The sequence below is a fragment of the Camelus dromedarius genome, chromosome 5 (genome assembly GCF_036321535.1).
Source record: "Camelus dromedarius isolate mCamDro1 chromosome 5, mCamDro1.pat, whole genome shotgun sequence".
Classification (NCBI taxonomy): Eukaryota; Metazoa; Chordata; class Mammalia; order Artiodactyla; family Camelidae; genus Camelus; species Camelus dromedarius.
In genome coordinates, this window is record NC_087440.1 from 36156957 (window position 1) to 36184631 (window position 27675).

The 27675-nt window shown below is 35.7% G+C and overlaps 1 long non-coding RNA gene across 1 annotated transcript in view; it reads right to left on the minus strand.

The window, feature by feature from the left end:
- Positions 1-27675, minus strand: part of LOC116153500 (uncharacterized) — a 177501-nt gene that overhangs the window by 84384 nt on the left and 65442 nt on the right. Inside the window, exon 7 of the long non-coding RNA XR_010381136.1 lies at positions 20009-20092. This is a non-coding gene — a long non-coding RNA (uncharacterized LOC116153500). The remainder of the gene's footprint in view (positions 1-20008; positions 20093-27675) is intronic.

Below are 27675 nucleotides of genomic sequence, written 5' to 3' on the forward strand. Positions count from 1 at the left end.
TCTTCCTGAGCTGTTTTTAGCTGCGGACAATAATTGATGTCACTTTGTGATTCTAAATAAGCCAAAAAAAGTCCTGAAAATTATACCTTTTTTAGGAAAACAGATCCAATCAAAAATCTGATGATTTGATAGCATGAATTCCAAAGAACAATGATATGAGAATTGCCATGATCTTAAAGTTAGCTTTCTCACTGAAGCTGTCTAGTGTCCTCCAGAATGAGTTTTAGGAAATAATACTTTGTGGGGGATACTGGATTAGATAATCTTGAAAATTTCATTTTCCAGGAATTCACAGACACTCGTCATTTTGGGACTCTATGATATTGGAGGTATGAGGGGCAGGGCATATAGTACATAGCAGTTTTCAAATGTGTAAAGTATCTCATTGTACTAGTGTTCTGGGCAAAATCTTTGCACCTGATCTAGTTTAACACCCAGATACTATAACAGGTTAATACAGAGTTAAAGCTGCCTACTAGCATGTCACACTTAAAACCGGGAAAGAGCAAAGGGCTTTGACCACTCAGGTCAGAGTTCTTTTCACTTTTCTATGGGATTCTCAGTGGTCATCATGGTTCTCACACTAAGAGCCACCTTTTATGGAGTTCTTAAATTCTTCTATTCACTTGGTGTGCTTTGGGAATAGCTTATAGCTTCTAACAGTTTAGGCTTCAGGTCTCAATTAAGTCAAATAGCAAGAACTATATAGAAGCTAGAGAGCGGAGTTTAAGGTCCAGTGAGCACCAAGGAAGAGGCTATCAGAGGCATGAGCACCGAATACTCACTGGCTCCAGAAGCTCTCTTTCCCCAGGGCACCAGCAATTCTCATCATGCGGGGAGGGGTTTAGAAAGAAGAGAAGAGATGGTAAAAGAGCCAAAATGTAACCGCATATTCCATGTACAAGGCACTTGGCTGAGCACCTTCACAAAGATCTCTTCCTGTATTGTCTGACTGTGTTGGAAATGGGTAATGTCATCCTTATTTTCCAGAAGAGAAAACAGATGCATGGTTCCTCAGAAGCACTAATCTTGTTTCTTCTTGGGGTTAACACACTGGGCAAGTTGGGAAAGAGCAGCCCAGAACCAAGTATAGAGAGGAAGGATGGAGACAACCTTACATAGAGCTCATTATCATTACCAGACCCAGAGAGCAGCAAGGTCCTTTAATCCTTCAGTAAAGTCTCACTGATATTAAAGACAGGGTTTTAATAGTTAGAGATGCTTGACTTTTCAGCAAATTAAGGAGCAGATATGAGAATTTCCAGCTAGACTCAAGTCACTGGCCGACTCAGCACTCAGTCTGAGATTATAAAGAGAATTCTTCTTTTTAAAATTGAAGTAGAGTTAATGTACAGTATTATAAAATTTACAGATGTACAATATAGCTACTCACAAATGTCAAAGGTTATATTCCACTTACAGTTACTATAAAATATTGGCTATATTCCCTGTGTTGTACCAAATATTCTTGTAGCATATTTTGTTCATAATAGTTTGTACTTCTTAATCTCCTACCCCTAATTCTTGATGTGTCTATTGATGCTTTAACACAACTATCAAATCTAGCTCTTACAGGGATCCTCAGTTCACTGCACTCATGTGTTTTGTTGAAAAGTTTTGTTTCTTCGTCGTTGGTCTAAACAACTAATTAAGAGCATTAGGAGTTTCTGTGGGCAGTATATTCCAGATCTTTCTTACTCTCTCACTAACTCAACCTTTTGGTTTTCCAACATTCTTAAAACCACTGTTTTCTACATTGTTTTGTGTACTTATGAAGGCTGTTATCAGCAACAGAGATTTCTTTCACTTAAAAGGTTTCAAAATCAGTGATCATAAAAGAAAAAATTATTTTACAAAAACATACATAGTATTTAATTAGAAGACCATTTACATTCTCATTTTAACCCATTTAGATATAAATCTTTGCTATATAAGTACAAAATACAAAATTTATGTTTTCTAACTCTAGTAAAATGGCTAAAAAAAGTACTTAAAATTTTAAATCCTATAAAATAAAACATCAGTAGATATATAAATATTTTACTCTTCCAATATTATTATCTGTTTCACCATCTTTATATACTAACACTGTCACAGTTCAGTCACTCGCTATCAGATACAGGGACAGAATGATACAACATGGGATGAGCCAGACATGATCAGATAACTTAATCTATGCGATTGCGGAGCTCATATTAATGAGGGAATCCACATCAGAAATTAGCAGCAGGAGGTATCTTACAGATGGATGGTGATAAAAAAAAATTCCAGTTTAAAATGAAAGTAACAGCAATGCAAATTAGTACAAAGTGTACCTTTTGTTCACAAAAAAATTAAGGTCAAATTGCACAGATTTAGAATTAAGTGTGTCACTTTCAGACATTGTCAGCAGTTTCTTTGGGAACCTCAATCACTCATCTTTATGAGACTACTGTGAAAATTGTCTTACCAGTGTCATATTCTAAATGGTGCTTTTCCAGTCCCCCCACCTTGACCTGTATACTTACAGACTCTTTCAACTATTTCTAAATAAGAAGGCCCAATCTAAAAGTTTATTTTTAAAGAAAAACATTTGGAAAATAAAGTTCAATGCCTAAAGAGCTGAAATATTCTGTGTGAATACTGGCCCTGGACAGAAGATTTTCACTGAGGAAATGAAGAGTTCTAAAGCATTTGGGACCAAAGGAAAAGAATATTTCTTCCCAAACATTTCCAGCTTAGAATATGTGGTGAGGAAACTGGAATTTTCAAAACTTGAAAAAAAGAGAGAAAACATTTTGGCTGATAAGATGCTCCTGAATAAAATATTATCTGAAACAAATGTTTAATTCAGAAAACACCTGCCAATGTAGATGTGCCCTTCAATAAATATGGCATCTCCATCCTCATTTAACATGTTTCTCAGCAATGAAATGTTGGCATTAAATTTAAACATAAGTGCAGTATAAAACAGGCATATAGCTATATCTTGTGGACATGGTGTTATAACAGCTAGACCAGGGATTTTCAATGTTTTGAAGTCACAACATTTTTATATTAACACCATTTGGTGATCATAATTAAGTAGTAAGGTGTTTAACAGTATGTACAGGAGAACAGTAATCTAACCACAGTGATAGTGGTCTGTTGTCGATAATTTACATAACAGGAATAACCTGAAAATAGGGCTCTTATTACTATTAAGACACTAAAGTTTGAGGATAAAGGCCATGGGCAATATAATAATATTCCCACTTCCCTTTCTATGGTGTGTTTTCTGGATCATGTTAAATACCTTCAAATTTGTGGCAAATGGCAACATGTAAGCTATCTGTCCTCTAATGCAACCTTTCATATCCTTGAGACAAATATGTCTTTGTAGAATAGAGGCAATAAAAATAATTTAGGTATCTGAATGAAAATGGATTCATTCTTTCATGGATTTACAAATTATATCCCTCCAAAAACTTACTATATAAAATAAAAATCTGTAATTTCCAATAAAAACAACCAATGGGTATTATACTTGCAAACCATGAAAACTGGCAGACACTATGCAACGTTAATTTGAAGGATAATGTAAAAAAGTCCTGAAACTGGGAAATTGCAATTGTCAAAATAAAGAAAACCAGATGCTACCTTGGTTGAAGGAAAAGTTTCAAAGCACAAGAATATCTTAATTATGATGACAGTTGTTATACCATACCCTCCAGGTTTGACTTGGTTTGAGGGGAAAAAAATCTTAAGAACTTATTCAATTACATACATTTATAACCAGAAAGCTATAATGTAAAGACTCATGCAAAGACTTAATGAAGAAAAAGCAAAGCTTTTGTCCTTTGACAATGCATGTATAACAGAATACTCTTATGACTATTTTATTTAAGAGCTGTTATAATGAAGTATTTTGATTCAAATGTGCTTAAAGCTTTCACTTGAAAGATTTATCTCATTATATATCACTTTATCAGATCAACTATTTGATAATACAGGTCTTAAGAAGATGAGATACAGGTCAGATAAAATTACACAGAAGAATGGGTTAGAGAGAAAAATATGGAATGAAACCTCCCTCAGAATGAAGATACCAAGATATAGAGGAAAGACCAGCCATGATTTTGATGGAGTATGTAAGATGGGCCTTTGTGTGCACAATGATTGTGCAACGTTAGAAAGGAAATAGATACTGAATGCAGCAGTTCCAAAAGTATTTCCTATAACGTAGGGTTTTCCTAATGTCTGGCTCCTGAGTAAAGGATAACAGGGTTCACCTTACTTGTGAAATATTTTAAATTAATGTTTATATCCATTCTTAACTGAAAGCTATGATTCTGAAATCTCATTGTAACAATATTTAGTGTTGATTATATTGCTGAATGAATTTCTTGAACTTCATCCAAGAGAGTCTCATTATTGAGACTCTATTTTAAAACACCTATATAAGCTTACACCCCAAGAACCAAATATTGTGATGCCCTGAGGGATGTTTATCCTATTTTGTTATCATTTTATAATTAAAGTACCACATACAAAAACTCTGATTTATTAATACCTCAAAACATAACTATGCTTCTAAAGTACATCACATATTTTTCATTGATAATGGAAGTTATCTGAATTCAAATTCACAATATATACACTCAAATAAGATTCAAAAAGTTATTGGAGCTCTTTGTAGTACAAAGGAAGATAGAGTTTTTAATTATTTATTTTAAAACAAATCGTTAATATGTAAAATACCACTCAATATTAGTTAATCTCATCGTTTCAGGAAAAAAGAAAGAAACATAGGAAGTTACTTTCACTTCCAAATACCATGTAACAGCTTATAGCAGATCAAAGCTCTTGCTGAGAACAATTAGGAAAAGCTAGAAACATACAAAGACATAAGCTTGAAGGCACTGGAGAATTGCTGAGACAGCCAGGATTTGAGGGGCAAACCTCTGAAGAAAAAGGAGCTAAGACAAGCCCAACTTTTTGAAGGCTTCTTTTCCTTTTATGGCATATGCCAATTCTTGGCTTAGGGAAAGAAGATGAGAAGTCAGGTGGAGGCCAGCTGCTATCTGCTAAGAAGGCAAAAATAAGAGTTATGTGCTATTCAAGGCAGGCAGGGATTTGAGGGGCCTAAACCCACCTAAAAAGGAAGACTCTCTTATCTTTGCAGAAGTCACCGATAGAGCTGCACTGATCATTAGGCTAAGAACCAAGCAGTAAGTAAATATAAAGCAGAACAGAGTATTGGCATTCGCATAGCCCTGGGAAGACTCTTAATTGAGAACCCCAGAAAGCTGTACCTTGGAAAGGGGTGAATAAGAGGAAGACCAAGCCATACAAAGACAGAAAACCAGCTTCCAGTCAGCTCAGTCCATCACTAGAGGTGTTCTAGCTTTTTGTTGTCTGCCAGAGGATGGGAGAAATCCTCTTTGGAATAAGGTAACGGAAATCAGTTCCTATAATCAAATACAACGTATAGCATTCGATTAAAAAAAATACAGCTTTATTGAAGAAAACATGTCAAGAGAACAAGTAAGTAGATAATAGAAACATCCAAAGGTGACAGACATTAGAATTTTCAGGCATGGAATTGATCAATATGTTCAAGAAACTAAACAAGCTGGATAATCCCACCAGAGAACTGGAATATATAAAAAGAATCAAATAAAAATTCTAGATCTAAAAATTATAGTAACTTAAATTGAGATTTCAAAAGATAGGCTTAACAGTAATTTAAAAAGAGCTCAAGAAGGGCTTATGGAGCTGGAAGATAGGTCAGTAGAAAATAACCAAACTAAAGCATGCAGAATAAAACATATAAAAAATACAGAAGATATGTGTGGGTTGTGGCAAAAAAAAAAAAAAAAAAAAGTGCTAACATCCATGCAATTTGAGTCCTTGAAAAAGAGCAGAGGGAGAATGTGGCAATTGCAGTACTGCAGAAATTATTATCAAGAATTTTTCAGTGCTAGGGAAAAAAACTGCTAGGACAAATCCAGGATGTCTTATGAACCCAAAGCTGGTAAACACAAAGAAAATTACACAAGGAAAAATCAAACTGAGTTTCTTCAGCATATAGCAGGCACATAACCATTGATTTTAATCTTAAGAGTACTCAAAGGATGAAAAAGTCATTACTTTCAAGGAGGTGAGAAAAGCAATGAAAGCTAAAAGATAATGAAATAGCTTTAAAGTGTTGAAAGGAGAAAGGAACCTAATAAATTACAATTTTATACCCAGATGAGCTATCCTTCAAAAAAATAAAGATAAGATAGAAATACAAAAACAAAGATTATTCATAGCAGACTTACATTAAAGAAAATAGTAAAATATTTCTTTGAGCAGAATGAACGTGAATCCAGAAGCAGAGAAATGCAAAGAGGAATGAAGAGCAATGGAAAAATTAAATATGCTTATCCATCAAAACAGATAGTAAATCCATGAAAAGGAATAATATATTTTGTGGTTTAAAGTATAGTTAGAATTAGATGTGTGACAACAATACAAAACTCAAGAATTAGGTAAATGGACATAGTGTTCTATGTACCTTGCATTGTCTAGGAAGTAGTAAAAGCGCATATTTAAAATAAATGGTTATAAAATAAGGATGTGAGTTACAATCTCTAGGGTAACCAATAAAAAAAAAACAATTAGGTAAAATTACCAAACTAGTAAGAGGTTTATGCATAGCGGACATGAATTGCTAAATACATTTGATTAGTACAAAATGAGGAAAGGGAGATAAGGAAAGTAACAAAGTAAATTAACAGGGGCATTTTCTAATGATAAAAGAGTGAAATGAAAAAAGATCAGGAAAATATAGCAATTTAAAATTTATATACATCTGATAACATTGCTTCAGAGTATACGAAACAAAATAAAATTGACAGAAACAGGGGAAATTAACAAGTCAAAAATCATATTGCAAGATTTTAACATACTTCTCTTAGTAATAAAGTAACAAACAGATAAAATTTCAGTAAGGATATAGAAGATCTTAGCATTAAAATAAACACTTGATCTAACTGACTTATTTAGAACACCATCTTCAAATGTGGTAGAATATACATTCTTGCAAGTGCACATAAAATGTATGCCAAAATAGACCACATTTTATCAATATTGGTACATGTTCAACAAATTTCAGAGAATTAAAATCATGGTGTATTCTCTGACCTCACTGCTATTAGGTGAGAAATCAATTTTTTTAAAAGATAAGTAGAAAATCTACAGTTGTTTGAAAATTGATCAATATGCTTTTGGGAATATTAAAATTTCTTAATCTGTTAATAGATATATATATAAAACCTACAGCAAGTAGCATATGTAATAATGAAACATAAAAACTTTACCCCCATGAGACTAAGAAATGAAGATGTTCATTGGTGCTCTTCTGTTCAACATCTTGTCAGAGTAGTAAGCAAGTAACAGATATAAGAGTTATAAGGATTAGAAAGAGAGAAGTCACATTACTTGCCAACGATATAACTGTAAATTTATAAAATCCAAAGGCTTCCACAGTAATACAGTTAGGATTTGTAAATGAGTTTAACATGAAAACTGGATAAATGGTCAATATAAAAAAATTGCCTTTCTCTATACCATTAAGAAATGATTAGAAAATAAAATTTAAAAACAACACAATTTGCAGTAACATCCAAAAACAGCAAATGTCAAAGAAAAAATATTTTAAATGTGTAAGACTGCCACCCATAAAACTACAAAACATTGAGAGAAATTAAGACTTTAAAAATAAAAGATGAAAGGATTTACAATGTTTACGAACAGAATACATAGCATTTCTCACCAAAAATGATAGATTCAGTGCATTACCAATCAAAATTCTACCAGATATTTTTAAATATGGAAATCAGCAAGATAATTTTAAGTGCAAAGGGGTAAGAATAGGAAACATCATCTTGAAAAAGAATAAAATCAAACAATATACATTGCTAGAATTAAGACACTACAAAGTTTAATAATTCAGACAGTGTAGTGCAAAAGGAAACTTAAAGGAAAATCTAGACAGATCTACACGTATACATAGTCAACTGATTTATGAGGAAGGTGGCCCTGCACCGAAATAATGAAAGAACTGTCTTTTTAATAAAAGGTGTTGGGCCAATTGAATAGATACAAGGAAAAATTATAATTGATTCCTACTCCATAGCACACATAAAAATCAATTCAGGTGGTCCACAGATCTAAAAATAAAAGGTAAAACTTAAGCTTCCTCCCAAAATAGGAGTACATTATCACACCTTTGGAGTAGGTAAAGGTATCTTTAATGGAAACAAAATGAACAACCATAAAGGAAAAGACTATATTAAAATTAAGAAATTATGTTCATCCAAAGACACCATTAAGGAAGTGAGAAAAGCAAAGTATAGACTGGAAAAAGTTGTTCGCAAAGCATTTATGTCACAAAGGCCATAAGCAAGATATACCAAGTACTACAAAACCATAAAAAAAAGACAAACCACCCAAAAGAAGAATGGGCAACAGATACTTCACAATGGCCAACGAACCAGGAAAAGTAGCCAAACTTTCTTTGTCTCCAAAGGAGTGCAAATTAAAATTACATTGAGATTGTATCACTACATACCCAACAAAATGGCTAAAATTAAATAGAATGGTACCGCCAAACCCTGGTGAGGTAATGAAGCAACATCAGACATTACTGGTGCGAGCAGGAAATGGCACAACCATTTTAGAAAACTGCCCTGTCAAATCCACCACAGCTGAACATACCTTATCACCCAGCCTGTCCATTCCCACCTATATATTTAACACCATGTAGAAAAGTATACGTATGTGCCTAAAATACATACAAGATGAACAGAAGCCAAAAGTTGGAATCAAACCTTGTCCATCAAAAGTAGCGATAAATGAATTTTGGTATATTCATATAATGAAATACTCTACAGCAATGAAAATAAGTGAATCACAATTACACTACAATTGTACCACAGTACAGGCACAACAGAGTACATACCATATGTTAATACTTAGGTAAAAGTCAACAACACAAAATTAATTGGAGGAACAGGAATCAAGATAGTGATTTCTTTTGGTTGGTAGTGACAAGATGGGACAAAGGTGAGTTTCTTATGTGGTAATAATGTTCTTTTCCTCAAAATCTCTGAGGATTACATAGATGTGTTCACTTTGGTCAAATATTCAATAATGTACACTTACATTTGTGTTATTTGAGTGTGTGTTCTGCTTAAAAGTAATAATCACATGGTAATGAAAATGGGCTTCAGAAGAAAAGCTTCAGCTTTGTGTTTTCACGTTCAATACTAGTCAGTATTAGCTATACCAATGTTGTTCCATAACTTTGGGTTTTAGGGAGACTTGGGGTCTTCAATTTTGCTGGTGGCAAAGAGAAGTGAAGGACTTTAGTTTATAAATACTTCTACAATAATAACTCCAAATGAAAGGCACTATGAAGCACAATAGAATGCTTATATCTTAGAGTTTTAATGTCCTTGTACTTTTTTCCGCTAAAATCACGTAAGTTATTACCTCAAGAAGTAACTGTCTTATTGTGTCTTACCTACACACCTATGAAGTGAGCAGGGGGTGATACTATTACCCCAACTCACAAACGAGGTAGAATGAACCCAAAACGCAGCCAAAACCCATTTGGATTTTTCCCAAAAGAGGGGGACTGACTGATTCAGTACTTGTTTTGAGACCTGCTAGCTCAATCATCCAGTTTCTCCGCTGACCTACTCTACCAAACAGACTCTTCTAGTCATTTTCGGAGAATAGATTTTAGCATCTCTTTCAGTGGATATGTCTATGATTATTCGTTCCAGACAAAATGCTTTGGACAGCGCTCCACATTTCTCTTCAGAACAGGTTTTTTGAGGCTCCTTCAATTCTTTTAATTACATCAGATAAAGAATCTGACTGACATGCTAATCAGCATTTAACACCTTAGATAACTACTCTCTCCCACCAGGAGGGCAGCTAAATATCCTTTAAAGAGAGAGAATATGTGCCCTGGTCTAGAATTCTGACAGCTGCCATCAGTGAGAGAGAAAGGCAGACTGCTTCTTGTTCTTGAAAGAACTGAAGATTATCATATCCATGCTGAACCATCCGTGCAACGTATGTATTCAGAAGTATTAACAATGCCTCAAAAGACCGGGTGGGTGTCCTCACGACAGGACATCACTCTGTCCTCAAAATAAGAGTTGAGACATTTCTGAAGTGTCTGACGGGACTAATTTGCCTGACCTCGCTAGGATCACTTGAGTCTGATTATGTTTCAGGTCACTCTAGGAATCAACGTCTCTCGTGTATAGCTACGGTCAGCTGAGCTCTACATTGTGATTCTAGCCTCTAAAATTCTCCAGCTTGTCTCAAAAGAGTTTATAACGCCTTGACCTCAAGAAGGGAGCTCTCATTTTTAAATACTCAATAGGTCAAATCATTAAAACAATCATTCATTCCCCCCCACCTATTATAGACACAAAATCCTGAATGGAAATGTGATTTAGTTCAAGATGATAGCGGTCACGAAATCTAGGTTGGCAAATTTAATCAAATTCACTTCTCCTAATGTCTAGTCCAGTATATTCTCCAGGCATTTTTCTAAATTGTATGATATTAGCTAAGAACGTTAATGAGACATGAATTATGAGAGCATGCAAGCTTGGAGCTTGAGAACTTCTACCACCTGGGCTTCTTGGTGCCAGTTTCCCATTTGCACCTCTCTACCGTCCACGCTACATAGTCCTTAAACAAATCTCCTTAAACCTACATGATTGATATTCTTAGAAAAGCAGAATCTTCTGGTATATTTTCAAAATTGGGTCCAAAATTTACAGCTGAAAAGGTGACTTCTCTCATCCTTTTACCTTTGCCTGTCATGGTTATCCCTGTTTCCATTATCTAGTTTTAGACCCATCAGCTATTCCATTCAACTAGAGGAAAGTGTTTTTATAGACACACACACACACATTCACATTTTTCCAGGGTATAACTAGTTAGTTATAGGGAAATATTAAAAGAGATTAAATTTTACTCTTTATCTCTTCAACATTATCCTTTTGAGATACCAGTACTCCACACAGGGCTATTATTATAAGATGAGGAATAAAACGCTCATGAGAAGCCTTACCTAAAATTGGAATGGAACATCCAAATAACTCTGCTCTTGGTTATCATGAGGGTTCAGTGTTGTGGACATTGCTAGATTCTGCATTGGCCACTACAAAGAGGAAGGACCAGGACTGAGAAAGAATAAATAAATCTTCCAGGTTTCAAGTTCTTATACTTTCAACTTTAACTCATTAAAAACAATTGCTGCAAATAATATTCTAGAGCAGCCAGACAGCATTTTAGTCTTTCACCTCAGAATTTTTTTTTATAATATACCATTCGTGATAGAAATACTTACACAGCAAAATATTTTTGAAGAAATATTATTAACCAGCCTGAAGAATAATTTATCAGTATTTTGATCCTGAATTTTCTTCTCATTTAAAAACATTTTTTCACTGAAAGTTATTCAAGACCAGTATAAAGTAATAAGCGTAAACTGATTTTTGCCACCCAAATTCCTTTTTGGTTTTCAACTGACTTCTCACTTAGCTAGATATTGTGGGCTTCTATATGCTGTGGGCCTTGAATACTGATTTTCATTTAAAGATGCTGAAGGGAATAACGTTCTGCATTATAAATAACATAAACTCTGTGGGTATTTGAAACCAGAGAGTTGGGAAGAGTTGCTTTTAGAAAGAGCAAAGAGGACAAGTGAACAATTTAAAAATGGAATGAATGGAATTTTAAAATGCAAATGAGTGAATCATATTCTCCACAGAAGCCAGATGTCCACTTGCTTCTATGTTACAAATCAGGATAAAGGCTTATTTGTAAGACAAGGTTTACACCATAAAAACAAAATGATGTTTTTAGAAAAACAGTCTATTGATCCATCTGGTTTCAATGTCTATGTAAGAAAAGAAAAAAATGGTATTTTGGTTAATTTCACCTCAATGATCAAGACTGGAGCTGTTAATCTTCCTTCAGAAGGCCAATGGACATGCACTACTTTGTATGCAAAACGTCTCTGTATGTGTTTCATGAGTATTTTCAGTGAGGAGGGGTGGTGCACATTTATTAAGAGTCATATTTCCAAAAAGGTTAAGAACCACTGCTCTTCTAGCCCAAACACCTACGTTTTAAAACCATATTGTTTGCAACCTCTTTTAGACAGATAATTAACAAAAGATACAAGTATGGAGTTTTAAGAAGTCAAACATCCTGCCAGTAAAATTTTTGCTTGGAATAGTCCAATTTGGTTAAGTGGGTCAGAAATTAACACCCTTAGGAAATGGGATGAAGGAGGAGAAATGACAAAATTACTTCATCATAAATTATTTTTGGAAAGATAATCTATCCTCAGAAATAATATAAAAAGTCACATACCTCAGGCAAAAAGAAATGTTAAAATAATATTAATACTTTAAATATTTTTGCATTTATTTTGCTGAAGGCTTGCGTATTTGCATTAACATGCTCAGTTGCCCATTTTTGATTCAGTCCACCAAGAAAATAAATACACAGAGAATTGAGAAATTCACTGTCAACTATGTAAAAACCATGTAGAGCCACTGAATAGAACAGTATCATATCAATTGAAAATCTGTGAATGGAAGGGGCATGAGAACAGAAATGTATGCATCCCCATGGTCCTTAAAATCACTGAACGTTGGCCAAAGTAAATCCTCCAGATCCCATTCCTTGTATTTTTCATTTGAATGTTCTATTAGAAATTTCTACTTCAAATATTATTCCCATTATTTCATTTCTCAGATTTTTGAAAGGTCTACACGGAACAGAGGGAATGAAGAATTATCAATTACCCAGAAAATGTAGGTTGAAGACAGACAACACATTATAAGGTAGCTCCTTCACACCCCCATGTATATAATCTACCAGGGACTGTTATCTGATCAAAATTAAGTCTATTTTCCAGCTAATTTCACTAGATTTAGTTCAATCTTTGGCTTTACATGAACAGAACTTGTCTAATACAACAAAATTTGTAACTTGAATAGTGTACCATTGCTAAGGTTTTTTTTTGGTGGGGCAGGATGTTAGAACCATCTTTTTTTTTTAACTTCTACACTTACAATTTATCAGAATCAGAGAAATGGAATTCATTTACTGCATGGCCATTCAGGGTAACATTTCATTTTTAAAGTTCCAACGTAGCTACAGAAGTTACTTAAAAGACCAAACCTGAGTTTGACCTAATCTTTCACAGTAACTAGGACAGGGAACAGGAACTCAGGAAATGTTTCTCTCAGTGCGGTTGTCATATTTAGCCACACAATATACAAGAACAAGCGTTTAATTCTCTATTAGCCTTTGTTGGTAAGGATACAATCTTATTTGGTCAGGAAATAAACTTGAAATCATTCTTTGATCCTAATATTTTCTGAAAACCACCAAGCCATGGCATATGGCTTGGACTCACAAGGCAGGAAATCACGTAAGGCCTTGCTTCTCACAGTGTGGTCTGCAGACCAACAGTAGCAGCATCACCTTTCAGCTTGCTCAGAATGCAGATTCTCCCCCCTCACCAGGCCTACTAAATCAATGTCTTCAATTTAACAAGATCCCCAGGTGATGCACATGCAGATTCAATCTGAGGTGCACTGGTCTAGATGAGTCCTCCACAGAGTGAGACCCTCCACCAGCAGCATCAGCACATCTGTGAGCTCGTAAAGAATGAAAATTCATCCGCCCAACCCCAGGCCTCCTGCCCTTTAACAAGCTCTCCCGGTGGTTCTTCTGAACATTATAGTTTGAGAATCACTGGCCTAGGTCATTAAATTCTGATTTTGTTTCTAATATTTTCTACATACCAAGCCCTCCTGCTACCTGCTTCTTTTTCACACCTGCTAAAAAGAGAATCCTTCTAACACATTGTATAACAGAAAGTAAAAAAAAAAAAAGAAAGAAAAAAGTTTGCATATTTAACGGTTCTTGGAAAGCCCTAGAGTCCTCTCAAATATTTAAAACAATTTGAGTGTAGGTTTCTCTGTTTGGGTTTGTTACACCAACATCACTCCTGTTATCACAAAAGATACCATAAAATTCTCATAATCACACTTACTTATGTTTACTTTTTCATACACACACACACACACACACTCAAAAAGCAGAGGTACTGTATGGATAGAAAGTAGTCATGACATTAATCACACCTTTATATTTAGTAGTTACTGTTTTTCCCTTTCCTTCCTATGTAATATAGAAAAAGACAAGAAAGAAAACCCAGTATCAAAACAAACTGGTAGGAGCAGAACTTCGCAATAATGTATATTTTTAAAGCCACAAAAAAAGAAAATGCTTAAAGCCAAATGTCTCCTGAACAACACAAAGTAACTCAGGCCTCCTGTGTAATCTTTGGTCTATTGGCGAGAAGTCGAGGTGGTCCCGTTTTCACCAAGGATCTAGTTCAGTGATCACCTCCTCTATGAAGTTTGCTTGTCTCTCTGAGGCAAAGTTAGGAACTCCTCCTCTGACTTCCCACAGAAACGCTGCCATGCGTTTATCACAGCCCTTGTTATATGGCATTGTTAATTTTGGTTTATTGCTTCATTCACCAGACTATGAGTATTGTGAAGGTTTGGAACTTAGTCTCTGAATAACTGACTGCAAGTATAGTCACGCCCTTTGGTCAATACTCAGTAAATATCTTTGAATGAACAAATGAGTAAATGAATGAAACTACTGTAGTAAACATAGTATACTCTTTACAGCGTAAGAGCTCAAGCAATAATGAAACTCCAGGTATCAGAAATAATCTAAAATAATATTGCATCCCTTCTCATAGTCACAATGTTAAAATCCTGTTTGCTTTGTACCCATGTAAACCCTGAACAGTTAAATGACTTGATCAAATTTATACAGCATGGTATCAAAAACCCAGAGAAGTCTTTTTGGTTTTCCATTGCCCAACATTGCCACTTGAAAGACCATGAATGAACCTACCAGTTATGCTCTTTCACACTTAAATAATTATGAAAATGGTGTTAAACTTCACCTGAAACAACGCTGTAGTTTAAGAACTGCAAAAAAAAAAAAAAAAAAAAAAAAGAAGAAAGTAAAAAAATTTCATTCTTTGTCATCATTTTCAAGCTTCAAAGTTCCTACTATTTGAAATAGATTTTCTCCTATCTGTTTTAGGGAATCTATAAAAATTTTCCAGATCTCATTTCACCTTAAAAAACCTCTTCCTCTTTTAGTACCTGTGCTTGAATCAGCTTAACGTTAAAGAAGTTGGGCATACACACCAAGAAGAGAGCAGATAACACTGCTTGGGAGGATTTCCTCTCAATGCTTTCATCCCAAACAAGAACATGCAATGCTGGGTGACACTTTGCTCTAGACTACTTGAGCTATTGTATAGTGGCTTCCTTTTCTTAGAAGCAGCAAAGAGGAGCTCAGGTCAAATCCATGGAGCATCAGGAATTTACCATACTGAAAATCCCAAAGATCTCTGGAGCCAGACAATCAACAGCATTAACAGTACCATGTCTTTACCCCAAAATCACCTTCTTTCACACTTCAGCTTTCTGAATAGACTGTACTCGTAGAAGGCTATTCAAGTGTCATGTTTGAAGAAATGCAGATAAACGATATAGGAAAAAGCCAAATGCCAAATGTGGTCACAGGAAAGAAAAGAATGTATATAGGAACCCACCCTTATGAATATAATTAATCATTAATTTGACTAAACACTTGTTTGATTTCTTAGTGAGACCCTTTGCATAATTCTCTTGCACGGGTGATAAAATCAGTTCATGAAACACCGTTCCTGGGGCTGGGAAAATGTTTCAGGGCAAATATATTCAAAATGTGCTCACGGAGCTAAAAGAAATGCAGTGTGTGCCCGTGTGTATGCGTGCGCTGCAAACTAAATATGTGATTTTGAGATATTGCAAGGGAAAATATATTATTTCTGTATGTCTTCCCCAACTGCATATACTACAAAATGACTGCATAGATGTCATGTCAAAGTCATAATAATTTCTTAACCATGTGGAGGGAGATGTGAAAAAAAATGAATATTGAAAGATGTCGTAAACGTCAGTGCTGAAAACATTGATTTATAGTAAATTCCCAGCAAAGCAAGTCTGAAATAAACAGATTAATTTTAGAATTTAATTAGTTAAAATATCTAATTCATTCAGATCATGGCAAAGATAATTTCTAAAATAAGAGATCTAGAATATATAATCCTGTAAATCTTTGATTCCATGAAATGTGTTAAGATTATTCAGTTTCTTGCTCAAAACGAAACAATGGCACGATAACATAGGAGGAAAACAAGTTTCTATAACACTGTGAATGACACTGCCACTGCAACATCTAAATGTTTTTTGCTGTAAATACTGACATTGACTTATTCTTGCTGGTTAGAAAAATACTGTAAGAAGAAAAAATTGAAAAATCTCAATAGATAACTAAAGAGCTTTGTGTGCTAAATTCAATACATGTTTAATTTGTGAACAAAAACCTCTTAACGTGTATTTGGTTAAGGATATGTGATCTGGTCACAAATGATGAATGACCTGAGCTGTAAGAACCAGCTGTGAGCTTTAAAGCTAAAACTTAGAGAATATTAAGGTCTTAAATTTATCGTTGTTTATGATTTTATAATAGTACTAGAATCTACTTTAATGACAGCACACGCTTTTCATTATTTTGTGAATTCTCAACCCCCTCCTCCAAGAAAATCAGATTTCAGAAGTTCTCACACAGTCAAAACCCTCCAATGTGAAATTAATAATCAAAGACTCAGTTCAGAAACACATCTAAATTCTGTTCAAATAAAATAGCTCTCTCCCTTAAATGTTCTCACCTATCAAATCACTATATTCATCCCTATGTATTATTTCTCCCATAAAAAATTACCAGTGTGCTTTCAGAAAGGTTTTTACTGTTACAAAATTATTGAGATGTCTATCTGAAAATCAATGGTAGGTTTGGTGACATAATTATTCTCATTCTCAAAAGCCATGCATTCATAAATGTGGAACTATGTCCTTTCCTGGTGGTAAAGTTCAGGATTTGCTAATTGGTACAATCAGAGAGAAATGGTTTCAAGGCTGCTGCAGCCGTACGCTTACCTAAATTGAAGCACAAGCTAGGTCCATGGCGAGAAGCACTCATTTACACATAAAAACTGAGAAATTAAAGTGCCCAGTAATCAACTTGCGTAGACAGTTGTTCGTAGATGTGTCTCTGCTCCATGCACTAAAAAGCAGAGCCATGGAGGGTCTTACCTCTTCACCCTCCAAAGGACAAGTCACAAAACAAATCACAGAGAAGGGACTCAGAAAACACAGGAGCCATATCTTCAGCCCACAGAAGCTTATTCTATGGTTATGCAGTTCTAAGAATTATATCAGTAAAGCGGTACAGCACCTAAATAGACATTTCAGTTGAGAGTAAAGAAATATAGAGCCTATAATAAAAGAAGACTTTAAAAGCCAGTGTTAGTTTTCTGACTTCAAAGTTCATGAAAGAGATGACAAATAGCAAGCACTTTTTAACATGCACATTCTATAGCTTTTAAAAATATTAGTGTACCATGCATTTATCCAGTTACTGCTTACAGCAAGACACCTGTCATTTTTTTCATGTTTCTGCTTACAGTGAGGACCCTATGTACCCCCCTTCACTGTAGCTGTATTATTAAAGATTTTGTAAGGATACCATAGCTATATTTACATATGTACAACTTGAGGTGCATGGGGAAAAGCAAGTAATGAAGAGCTTCAATTTGGTGCCTTAAGAATTGTCCTCTATTCCTATTATTCTGCGATTGTGTTCAGAGCTTAGAATTTAAAATGAAAAAAAAAAAACCCTCATACTAACAATCACCATTTTTTCTGTAATCAACTCCATACTTCTTTTCATATTCTTTCTACGGGATTGCTTTTCTGTGTTTATTGTTGTTGCTAAACAAGGTGAGAGTTGAGGCGACATCTTTCAATGATGATTTCCTTTGCAATAACAAAATCTTAAATGCAGTCTCTCTTTTCCTCCTGCTATGTGCTATCAAATTCATCTTTGTATGGGAGGCACAAACTAAAACGAGTAAATTGCCCTTAGTAGGTAGTACTCTTTTCCAGACACTAGGAAGTAAATTGTCAAAGAGTTACACGGGGTTTTAGCTGCATGATTCCCATTGACTTTAATGGGAGTTGCAAAGAAAACACCCCACGCAAAGCTTAGAAAAGCAGGGGTTAGTTTTCTTTATGATCTCTGCTGTATTTCATGCCCTCCAGCCTCGAACATTCTCTCCTCACATGCCTCTCTGTTCTCCCCTGTCTTTGTACCTTACCCTTAAAAGGATATTAATCTTGGGCCTTTTCATTTAGCCATCCACATACACAGCTAGTCAACACACTCCACCCCCAACACCATTTCCAAGTCTCACAATTAAACATCTCTTTCCCCAACCCCCACAACCCCAAACCATCCATTACCACTTAGTCTGTGTGGATAGCTTGAGAAAATATTTTTTATATATTTTAAGGAATGTTGTTATGATATAAGCCGGATATTTTAGAAATTTGTACTGTATTTCAAACAATATCAAAATTACCTAAATTATATTTTTTCCAACTTCTTTAAAGTGCCTGTTAGTATTATCACTTTCACTATTATTCACCTTTTCATAGTTTTAGTATTTCCTGAAAGTTCCCGTAAAGCACAAATATATAAGCCACTGGGAAATCCACCAGGCATTGCAAAGCAGTTATCATAGCCACTTAAGCAGCAGTTAAGTGATTCATAGGACAACTAGTGAACAACATAATAGACACCATGATGTTAGATCCTGGCAGAATGGGCACAAGTTTCCATCACGTCTGGGGAATGAAGGACACCCTTGTCTGTGTCATGGAGACAGCAACACCACAATTGCCTGATGTCACTCTTATATAATACACTGCAACACACACACGTACACACACACAACCCCCATGGGATTGTTCTAATTCTCAAGCAAGTTTCGATTGTGGAGAGAGCCAAACTAGGCTAGCTTTGAGCTAGATTTTTATGAGTGCTTGGTTCTGTATAGAATGCACAAAAGGCCCAATCTTCGTGCCTACCACTTTTTTCATTACTGTGGCATTAATTACAAAGTAAGATGCCAAGTAATTGGCAAGGGGAACACTACTTGCTTATTTATCAGATACCTTTATCCTATGCCCCTGGCTTCTCTCCTTTACTGCACTTTTATAATAGATTACCCGGGTAGCAATGTAAAGAGTAAAGGGTCTTTCCTTTGCACATTTACAACCCAACTTACCTTGGATCCTTTGTCCTTCAAATCATACCAGCAAGAAAGGATTTGCACTCAGCGACATATTAATCAACACGCCATATACAAACACGTAAAGTCTAAAAGCAAAGACTATGTTCTGCTGACAGCAGATGGTTTACTACCAAAAAATCTTCCCAGTGCCTTCTTGCACCTATGGACTCATTATTTCTATGAAACACTGTGGGAGTGTGCCGGAAAATACCAGACCAACCGAGCAAACATCCTGAAATCTTCTCACGACACAGGGTACCTCAAAAACACCCCAGAACACATTATTCCCCCTTTGTTGTCTGGCTTGCCCCCAGTTATTATCAATTACTACTGTTCTCTCTCTATGTTGATCATGACAAAAGGTAATGTTTTTCGTAAAATAACACAATTTGGACATAATAACGAGAACCTTGGTTCCCATCTTCCCCGTTGCCACACAGCACGTCTCGTGCCGTACAGGCGCAGTTGGCTGTCCAAGGACCCTGATGCCAAATTGCGGAGGATATTCTTGTCGCAGTGACAAATTGCTTGCTGGTGGGCTGTGCAGAGTGTTGTTCTGGCAGCATCAGAGTTGTCTACGTGTCTGTCACTTGGTTAGGCTGCTTCAATGCTAGGTGATTTCACCCCCTCCCACCACCCCGTTTCCTTTTCCTTCAGTGCAGTTTTCAGACTTACCTTCGCTTCCCAGTGAATGGGGGCTTTAACATTCACTTGACAATGAGCCTATGGAAATGCCTCCCGAGCTCTCCGAACAGGTATCTGTAGGGTGAGAGAAGGATTTTTTTTTTTTTTAACAGTGCCATACTTGTTTGCCATACAAACCTCCAGGCTGCCATTACAGCCACCCACATCCCGGTTGGCAACGCACTTAGGCAGTGAGTGCCTTAATGAATCCAGACAAAACTGCACAGCATTCCTGACACACAGGAAAATCATGCATTTTAATGGTATTGCAGGGTAATTTATTTCTTTCGTCTGTAAAATGTTGATGGTCAATGTTCCTTTATAACATTTCAGCAAAGAGACTATTTTGCTTTTGATCTGATTCTTATTTTTAAAACCAAAAGAATTTCTTTTATAAGTTTCTTATATTAAGTCTATTTCATCAGTGAGGATCTGCTTAAAAAAAAAAAAAGCAGAAATGTAAATGAGTAGACAATATTCAATAAACAAATTAACTTGTAAACATACTTCAGGCAATCCCAACAGTGTCTGTTGACTACCTATGAAGGTATGTAATTTAATGCCTTTAGATAATTTGTGGGTAAAGTTTAACCAGCTGACATTTTGAGATAACTAATAAATAATACTCCTATTTCATTACTGAGTTTATAATTAACTATAAACGTAAAGGCATTTTAAAAACTGTAACTAGAGAGATACAGTACTTCACGATTATCGGTGAAAATGAAAAGGATAATGTAATGAATACAAAAGATGTAGGAGGCCTTTCTTATTCTGTGGAATGACAGTAGATTTTTTTCCATGAAACATATTCTGCAGCACTGGTGTATTATTTAAGACTCGAGGATGTATAAAAGAAGCTAATGGGTTTTTTACAAAGGATAATATACAATGGAATAATTCTAAAAGGAAATGAACAGGCTTTTAATCTTGTGGGGGGAAAAAGTGTTTGTTTTTGCTCCTCTCTATGTGAATGTATTTGTTAGTTTTATTGTTGAAACCACAGCCTTGAATTAAGTAGACTATAACATTCTTCTAAATATGTTAATATAAAGACATTAGATAAGATTTGTTTTCAAAGAAATAGGTGGATAGATGGATGGGTAGATACTCACTTACATTTATTGGAAGTAGTAATAATAAAGTTGTAAGTAGTATAACTTGGAAAAAGATGAAAAGATACTTTAACAGTTTCAACTTTCAAGACACAAGTAAAAATTGCAGCCTCAAGGGATGTTTAAATTAGTTTGTTTTCATCGGGACTGCTAGCAGAACTTAAGTCAGTCCTCTGGACTACATAGGTATTTCCAAACTAAACTTATCAAGTTATCTTTCCCAGACACTTTTGTGTTTTGTTTTATTCTCCAAAACCTGGCAGCGCAAATGTTCTAGCTTTCATCACTTAGGAGCATCCAGTGTGAGGCTATTGATCCTAAAATTGCGAGGGTTTTCTAAGACGGCTGCTTGTTGGTTCTGCACTGCTGTCACTGAAGTGGTTAAAGCTCTGTTTGTTTGTTTTGTTCTGAATGGCTCTTGATGGATTAAGCTTTAGGCTTTCACCAAAGCAGCAACTGATTGTAAAAGTAGCAAGAAATGAACTAACCACAGGGTGTGTGTGCACGTGTGTGTGCTGCCAGAGCAGATCATGGTCTCTAAATTCTAAAACTAAGCTAGTATGAATATGTTAAATAAAATACTCCTCACTATATATCTTTAATAAGTCTATCCACTGTAAATTGCCACAAATTTGTTCCCTGATACCTGCAATGGATTAACTCTATTTAATCAAGAATAATTGAATTAAACTAGATAATGACCCACAGCTACTGAGATGGATATTAATTACAGTTGCAGGATCCCATTTTATTATGAAATTAACATGCCATTGTGCTTTGATCCTAGAACTCCTTTTCATAATTTTACCAATGCTATTCAAAATGGTGATTCCAAGTTATATAAACCTTTAAAACCATCTCTGGGACTTTAAGTAATATATGCACTTGTCTTCATAATATTATGCTGTTGTTCTGGACTCATATAATTAGGTTTCGGCTTGAGTGTGATATTAAGTAGAGGATTAATAACGTGACAAGTAAAGAAACATCTATATTTGGAGAAACAGATGGAAATGCATGAACTTCTATGACTGTTTTCTGCAGCGCCAGCTTTTTTTAAGAGGAGGACCTTAGGAAAGGTCTCATTACCAATATAAGGTGACTCCTGGAGCTGAATATTCAACACGAAAAATGAAATACCATCGTACAACTCTCTTAATGGGTGCGATGGACAAAACACTAGAGCTGTGTTCAAGTTACCCTCCAGTCCTCCAGAATGGCACCCTGGGCTTCTCTTGAGTACCCCCTAGCCGCTAGCAACAGAAGGCTGACTCTCTCTGGCGGAGCCCTTGGATCTGCTCTGGGATTTGCTGGAGAATAGATACTTTTTTTTCCCAATGGGCAAATCATGACAAAGTGTAGAAGAAATGGACTAAAATAAAATGGCCTCTACTTCACCTTCAAATAACCCAAGATTCATTAGTCAACGACTACAGAGATGACAGCCCTTTGGCAAATTTTCAACACGGCTGTTCCAGAGAGTTGCCACACAGCATCTGGGCCTCTCTGAATGTCATGCTTGGAATACTGCATTTGGGAAGTATACTGTATTAGAAAGAATTAGGATACTTTAAATGTGGAATTGAAAGCCCTTAATCATACCGCTGGATTCTCTTGGACATGGATATTGTATTTCATGCTTACCCATGGAAGTTGAACAGTTTATTTTACTTCTTAAAACATAAGCTCAATTCACTAAATCTCATATATAAAAAACAGAAAAAAGTTATTCAACTTCTCAAATAGTGCGCACAAAATCTGAAACCTTCAAGGAAGTTTCTAATTTCTGCCTCACACTTGTAATACACGCAATCAGTTAAACTGGAAGGGGGCTATATTAAAGGGAATGCATAAGCTTCAAAATGAGAGTGCATTTATCGCATAGAGAGAATGGTTGATTCTGCTATAAGGCCCACACGGTCTCTGTAATTTTCAAAATTCCATTCAAAGTGCTGATATTCTGATGACAGAACTAACTGCCACTGTTAACCCCATAGCCTAGCATTAGGAGAAGGGATTTCAATGAGTGCAATAAAAAAGAGGGAAATTTTTCCCTTTGCAAGTAATATTCTAAAATTAAGGTGGGGAAAGTATTATAAAACCTAGATGAATACTCTAAGTGAACAGCTAATTTGCTAATTGTGTGACACCCAAAAAGTCAAATGTACTTAATATTTATATAAGAAAAGATGATGCATTTATAAAAAGCAAGGCCACTGTGTCATAATCCTTTCCTGAGGCACTGTACCAAAATAACAAGGGCAGGGGGTTAGAAAGGAAAGGAGATTTTTCCCCTTCTTTCTTTCCTTTTTAAAATTTGGGATACCTCTAATTGACCTCATGCACATTTTTCATAACACCTTGTCAAAAGCAAAACAAACAAGCTGTGGATACAGAGGCTACCGAGCCCTTTTGGTTGTACCTATTTTTCTTACCGTATTTCCCAGTATTCCCTCATTTCACTTTCTCCATTATTTTCATCTTCCTTACTCACGCCACCCTGGTCCACACTCTCTGCACTAACCCTCCCCAAGTCCCCTAGTCTTCTCTTGTCACTCTTTCATCATAAAGGGAGGAGGAGGGGCACTGGGGAATGACATGGCCCACGACACACCCCTAATCTTCCCTGTTTACCCCGCCACCTGCAAATGATGAGGAAACTTTCCAGAGTTTGAATGAAAGGCTTTGGCCTCTCCTATAGACAGGGATGCACAATGCGGAAATAGTGTTTGTTAACCAGGCTGAACCATTAAAAAGATCACACACGACAGGGTAGCTTTAGAAACTCTGAGGAATTTAGGCCCTATCAAGTTAACTAAACGGGAAGCCAATCAATCAGATGAACTTTCCCCACCCCTAAAATCCAAAAGCCCAACATTATATAGGACCTTTAAAGAACTGGGTTATGAAGACTTTTTTTTTTTTTTTTTTTTTAAATTTCATGAGGATGAACGAATACTTGGCACATTGGCAATACTTCATCTGAGAGCAGAAACATGTTTGCATTTTGGAAATAAAGCACAAAACCATCCAGGACTGATTGTTGATGAACTGACTGCAGTTGTGTTTGGGTTTTAAATACTACATTAGAAAGATGACGCACAATTCTGAAGTATTAAAAATACAATTCACCAGGTTTTCATTGCATTCTTACTCAGAATAGAAAGACGAACACAGCTGAAAGTAAAATATGGAAAAATTAGGTTAAACGCTGGAAGTGCATTCCAAATCTAACATACTGAGGGTATGTTACACAATATAGCTTCTATTGAAGAGCCTGGGTAAAAGTGAAAGGCTTATAAAATGTATGTGATTTGGGGATCACAGAAATGATGTGCACATATAGACAGCTTGAAAAAAAACACCCTTTGCAATAAGAACCTTCCTTTCACTAATGTCAACTGTGAAATACTCTGGGGGAGAGGGGGCAGGGAATTTCCAAGGAGATTTTTGTACGTTTACGGCAGACTTTGCCTATTCATTTTATCCTCGACATTCTGAATGAAAATGCTTCCCTCCTTCCCAGAGGTTCTAAGGACTTGCCCTTTTATATCTATGTATATTCAGAATACTGGAAGTGCCAGAATTATATTAGCAATTCCAAATATCTCAGTAGTAACACCACTTCTTTGTACTCGTCAAGGTGTGGGTTTGTACATATCACTTAATGAGTACAATCTGCCATTATGTTTAATTGAGAGTACATTTTTCCTGTATTAATTTTAATAGAGGGTACATTTTTACTATAATAATCCAAGAAACTGATAGGTAGACAAAAGAGAGCTCATGTAGATGGATATAGATGGGAATATAAATATACTGACTGAAATTTACTTGAAATCAAGGGGATCAATTTTGGAATGAAATTATTTTTTGCCCTTAAGTGAGTGTTCCTAGGCTGTATCTCCCTTTCGGTCCACTGCACGTAATGATTACCTATTTTTTAAGTAATTACGAATCACAGGTATTATGGTTCCTCATAGTTGAAAAAAGGGACTTAACCACCAACTTTTAGCATTAATGGATGGCCAAAATTTCCTCAAGAAGCAGGAAATTGCCAAGAGATATGATATAAACCTGCAGTGGCAGTCCAGGCCCTGGGTTCTGAGTTCCTTCGGAACACAGTTTTAACCATACTTGAATCTCTGAAGCACTTCACTACTGCAGTGGTCCCAGTGGTACCCAGAGTCCTGCTCAGGACCACGGAAACTTAGCAACATGGGTGCTGAACAACTCCCTGTCCTCAAAAAGGAAGCTGTTTCTAGGCTAGGTTTCATTGCTACCGATTCTATTATTTTCCCCTTGAAGAGCTGTAGTCTCTAACTCTCATTTTGGGAGATTCCAATTCATTCTGAAGTGTAACATATACACACATACACAAGTCGTTTAAGCTCTAACTTCAAAAATAAATGCTGAGCCATCTCTCAATACCACCCACCCACCCTACCCCACATACACTGCCCTCCCACTTTTTTCCAGAAGGAATGTGAGTGATGGGAAGAATAAGGAAAACATATTTTGAAATCAAACAAAAAATGTATTATAGCCCCTTAAAATAAACCACTGTCATAGATGGCAATGAGACTAGTACAAATGAACGATGGCCGTGGTCAGAGGACTTCTTTCTGCTAGACAACTTCACACACCAAAAAATCAACTAGGGTTGGAATATGTAGATATTAATAGAGCTCCACATTTGACGCACCTACTGTGCATCAGGTACCTGACATAAATTAATCAGGACGAAGAGCTGCATAAAGTCTAAGAGAAGCAGACTTTTTTTTGGTCTATGCCTTCTATATAAGTTGCTTTAATCCATTTAAAGTTAAGACATCTCCAATAAAAGGATGTTAGGCATTTTGTACTATTTGACTTTGATAATGTACTTAGAAAAGAATGCCTGGCTCATAGTCGAAACTTAAATATTTGTTGAATGAGTGAAGGGTTATAAGTACTCTTCAAAGGCAAAATAAATCCTCTGCCACTTCTAATGTATTTGGAAAGACATCAGTAAATGGCTATTGTAGGGAAGATTGCAGATGCTAGTTAAGATAATCTAACTGTGTAGTAGTTTATTTATTCTGCTATAGAATTTTTGTTCAGAACCCCCAGGGGAAAACTTTTGTTGCTGGCAGTCGGGGACTCTACTCCAGAACAGAATCTCAAACCAAGCCCATGTCCTCTCTTCCTGTCCCTGCCACTTAACCATCCAGTTGTTAACACATTTTACAATCTGACAGGTTATTTCACTTCCAAAATGATACTAAGAGTCACACATGTCAGAACTCTACTTGATAAGTTGTGTTCATTTCCAATGCGGTATGTGAGCACTGAATCCTCACTCTTAAAATCCTGCAAAGTGTATCAATAATTATGCCAAATCCATCCAACAGTTGATTGAGGTGTTTTCAGTTTGATATGGGTGTCAAAAAAGCGAACATTTACTTTATTCATATCTTTGCCTCGTATGTTGAATGGAAAAAAAAAATCCATTCATACATCACAGACTCATTCCTAATACTAGAAATTAGGAAAAGGTAGCTCAGGCTCTGCACACATTTCCTTTGTGATTACAGAGGTGACTTTGCCACCTGGCATCCTGTCCCTCCTTATTACACCCAATTATATCTGTCACACGTAAAAGTTTTAAGGAGGATACAAATTTGTAGAATTCTCAGGTGGTGCTTTACAAAGGAATAGTTTAGTTTTTTTTTTTTAAGATCAATGCTTCTTTAATTATAAATTAAATGTTCTAAGGTTATCTACCATGATCAGGCCTCTCCTGATATAATCTTACACATTCCTAGTGTATCATGAGTGGCTGAACTGCAATGTGAGAAAATTCAGTGATGGAAACTCTTTACTTGGGCTTCCCACATTTATTTGTGACTTTCCCAGTTTGTAGCTGTATTTGTGCTAAAGCAGACAGCAATAACCAATAAAGAAAGTAGCATAAAACAATATTATATTTGAAGTGATGTCACCAGACACCAAGGTCGTCATCCAGGAAGACTCAAAATACATTTTCTAATCAAATCAGTGTGAATGAAAATTACAAGCTGAGTAAAAAAGAACTATTTCTAATAAATAATAGACAAACATTGGAATGGAGAACATCACTGTAAATAACAGGTTTACTGAGGCAGAATTTAAGAAAGAGTAAACTGAATTTTATGATTATAAAGCTCTTCAGTAAATATGTTACAGATTAGAGCTTGCAGATAAATTGATCTCTGATATAGGCAACTTTTTTCAAATGTTAATTCATGGTGATACAATTGAGAACTAACATTTTGTAACTGTGTATGCTTCTGTTCTAGAATTCTTTCCTGTAAAATCTTTTGGTCATGGGCAACAGTGGCCTGAGGTTAAAAATCTAAACATAAATTTGTCATCTTTTAATTTTGTAGCCTTGAGCTTTTGACCCAAAAAGGTGTTGAGAGTTCACAAGAGCAGGACTAAAAGGAGCAAACACTTGTCTTTGGAGCCCAAGCCCTGACCTTAAAGATGTAAAATGAATTGCCTGTTTCCGAGGATATTGTT